The sequence below is a fragment of the Alligator sinensis genome, unplaced genomic scaffold (assembly GCF_000455745.1).
Source record: "Alligator sinensis unplaced genomic scaffold, ASM45574v1 scaffold505_1, whole genome shotgun sequence".
In the NCBI taxonomy this organism is placed as follows: Eukaryota; Metazoa; Chordata; order Crocodylia; family Alligatoridae; genus Alligator; species Alligator sinensis.
The window spans coordinates 2,444,358-2,448,060 of NW_005841940.1; the positions used below are offsets into that span (position 1 = coordinate 2,444,358).

A 3,703-nucleotide genomic window follows, 5' to 3' on the forward strand; every position below is an offset into this window, starting at 1 on the left:
CCCCGCCCCGCCGCCCCCGCCCCCGCCACAGGCTCACCCGGAAGTGGCAGCGACTTCCGGCGCGGGAGGGCCCAGGGAAATGTAGTCGGTTGGCCTCGTTCTCGCACAAGGCCGCGCGCTGCACGCTAGGAAATGTAGTCGGACGGTTTCCCGGCGCGTGCTGTAGACGTCACTCCGGCAGTGGGTTCCTTTCGCTGTGCGCTTCTCCTCCCTGTCCGGCCCGGGGGGTTCCCGCTCGGCAGTGCAGCCACGCGCGCGCTCCGGCCGCTGCTGCGCCCCCGGGGGGTCGGGCTCCTGGAGCCGGGGTTGTGGGCACGCCGCTGTGGCGCCCGTTAACAAGCCCACGCGCCGTTAGACTTGGTGTTAAAAGTCCCTACACCCGAGCGCTGCTCGTCATGTCCTGGGCCAAGGCACCTTACTGGAAGAGCAGTGAGGCGCTGGCGGCCTCCGTGCCAAGTGCCACACCCGGTTGAAACCAGCTGAGACGACAGGTTTCCTGCCAGTTGAACGGGCTTAGCAGCAAAAAGGGCTTTGCACACTATTTCTCCCAAGTTTTCCTTAAAAGGGTTTGCTCTGCCTATCGTCCTTTTCTCTAAATGGTTTGTCATTAAGTGTTTATACTTAAGGCTGTCGGCAGTTTGCTGCCATTAAAGATGTTCAATACTTAAAAATCCTCCCAAACAGTTGTACTGCGCAGTCCCTTCTGACAAAGATCACAATGGGAAGTAATCTTGGTATGGGCCTGTAAATATTTGCTATCTTGCTTAAACAAGCTTAATTGAGCTTCGAGCTGGTGAACAGTTCAAAATCCGTTGCTTTCTGTTCCTCCCTGCAAGGTCATCCCACCCTACTTCTTTCTGCAGAAGAGAAACACATCTGTGTTACTTCTTCATTACACCCACAAATGTGCTAGAAACAACTGGGAAAGGATAACCCACTATGCCCTATTTCTCATTCATATAGACAAAATGTCATTGTTACATAAAGAAACAGCTGGGCACAGAAAGGAGTTTTCCCCTCAACTGCAGAGATAGTGGCTACAAATGTGGAGACATCAAGTAAAATAATTGCAATAAAACCCCAAAATACAGCAATTTTAAGAACAGACAAGGATGAATGGCATATAGCCTTGGGAGGCTGGGTGGGGCACAGCAGCCACCAGCAGGCGGTAGGGACGTGGCAGCAGTGAAGGAGGAGCTCCTGCAGGCAGCCACAGCAGTGTCGGTGCCAGGGGGTCGCGAGTTCCCGTCGGTCGGCAGACACCACCACACCACCAGCAGCATTGGCGGTAGCCAGTGGTAATTGGGGAATGCCCACAAATGGTGTCAGCGGTGAGGGCGGGGAGGGGGGTGAGCAGTGACACTTTTTGCCATGACATCAGGGCCAGCTGTGGCACTTTTTGCAGCGGGTGCACCGCCAGTCTCAGGGGGCGCACCCCTTACATGCCACCAATGCAGACAAGGTTATTTGGGTAAATCTGATATCCTTTATTAAACCAACTCAAATAGTTGGAAAAATATAAAAGCTTGCAAAGAAGAATTTTTCCAACTATTTGAGTTGGTTTAATAAAGGATATCAGATTTACCCAAATAACCTTGCTTCCCTCTCTCCTTAGACCAACACGGCTAGAACCTACACCCCTGTAACAGCTAAGAACAAGGTGTTTACTGGTCAAGTTCAGACTCTTGCTCAGACAACTCTACTTCAGTCTCATATACCAAGGGTTTTTAACCTTTTTGGGTCAGTGTATCCCTGGCAGCCAGTGGAGAAGGCAGGAGTCCCCTGGCAGCCAAACAAACAGGACTGGTGGGGGTCTCCCGCAGCTGATTGGCAAGCGTGCTGGTGGCAGCAGAAGTACCAGCAGTGGTGCCCGCTGCCAAGTACTCCCTGAGGCCATCCCAAGCACCCCCAGGGGATACCCCCAGTTGAAAACCCCTATCATATACTGTTAGAGGACTTGAAATGTAATGGTTGGCTATGATCAATAAGTGTAAAGTGTTTAGAAGAGGCATCTAAAGATAAATATTCCCTTTCGTCAGCTGATTCAGATCTGTTTTTCCCTTAAAAGGACAAGTGGTAAAATGCACTCAAGTCCTCAGTCATCCTTCCAAGTGCAGTCAAGAGATGCACTGAGTATTTTCCTCCTTTCATTCACTTTCAACCTTGAGAAAGCATCTACATGGGGGCTTAAACTAGCAAGAGTACATTGAACATTCTCACCACAGGGATTCTCAACCAGGGAGCCAAGGCTTCCGGGGTGCCTTGAAACACTTTCAGGCATGCCGTGGGGTGCCACAGGATGTTAGCACTATTTGGTGTGCAAATATGATTCACAAGATAAACCCAGAGTTACAATCATAGAAAATGAGGGTTGGAAGGGATGTCAGGAGGTCATTTAGTCCAATCCCCTGCCCAAAGCAGGACCGTCCCCAACTAAATCATCCCACCCAAGGCCATTTTTGTTGCCATTTGGTGTACTCCCTCCAATTTGTCCACATCCTCTCTGTAGTTGGGGGGGGGGGGGGGGGGGTGGCAAAACTGGACACAGTACTCCAGATGTGGCCTCACCAGTGCAAAACAGAGGGGAATAATCGTAGTTGTTTCATAGTTGTTATTAGGGGCTGGAAGGGACCTTACAGATAATTGGGTCCAGCCCCCACTGCACTTGGGCAGGAAAGACTGCTGGGAGCAGATGACTCCAGCAAGGTGGGTGTCAAGACGCTTTTTGAAGATCACCAGGGTGGGTGACTGGACCACCTCTGGGGGGGAGCCTGTTTCAAACCCTTGGCACTGGACTTGTAAAGAAGTTTTTCCTTATGTTTAGCCTGAAGTGATCCTCAATCAGTTTGTGCCCATTATTTCTTGTCCTCTCCTGGGGGCCTTGGTGAACAGATGCTCCCCCAGGCCCTGATGTACGCCCTTGACATACTTCCAGGCTGTCACCAAGTTCCCTCTGATTCTTCTCTTCTCCTGGCTGAACAGTCTCATGTTTTTCAGCCTCTACTCATATGACCTGGTCTCTAGGCCTCTAATCATGCACGTGGCCCTCCTTTGGGCTCTCTTGAACTTGTCCACTTCCTTCCTGAAGTGTTGCACCCAGAACTGGATGCAGTACTCTAGCTGCGGCCTCACTGAGGCCCGGTACATCACTTCCCTCGATCTGCAGGCAAGCTCTTACTAATGCAGCCCAGGATGCTGTTACCCTTTTTCACGACTGGGGCACACTGTTGGCTCATATTCAGCTTATTGTCCCTTATGTCCTGCACCAGGAGCACTCTGTGGCAATGTAGGAACCTCCTGATGTATAGTCACACTAAGCTTGAGCAAATGGACTGTGTTAAAACGTTTCTGAGCACAGTCCAGTCCTACTACTGGAAAGTGGACGGAGAGGACATAGTCAACTCCACCTGGAAAAGGGACACGTGGCACAGGCTGTTGAAAGCCCCCCCCGGAAGGGCAGTGGACAGGGAGAACGAAGGGGACAACGGCACAACTGGACCCGGAGACAGCGAGGGGGACGACAGGATCAGCCGCAGTGGAAGCGACATCGACAGTGACAAGGACAGAGAATGAGCAGAGAATGTAAACCCCAGATCGGGGCTTGCACTCAGGGGCTGCGTTTGGGTTAGGGAAGAGCAGAGGGTGGACGTGTGCGGGCGCAGCACGGGGCGGCGGCGAGGAGCCGCAGGCGGCGCGGGAACCC

At 52.3% G+C, this 3,703-nt stretch overlaps 1 protein-coding gene across 2 annotated transcripts in view; it reads left to right on the top strand.

The window, feature by feature from the left end:
* Positions 1–3,468: 3,468 nt before the first annotated feature.
* The window catches only part of KLHL22 (kelch like family member 22), a 22,432-nt gene continuing 22,197 nt past the window's right edge, over positions 3,469–3,703 (top strand). For both annotated transcript variants that reach the window (XM_006019887.3, XM_006019888.3), the window contains exon 1: positions 3,469–3,582. The gene's annotated coding sequence lies outside the window, so the exon portion shown is untranslated. The remainder of the gene's footprint in view (positions 3,583–3,703) is intronic.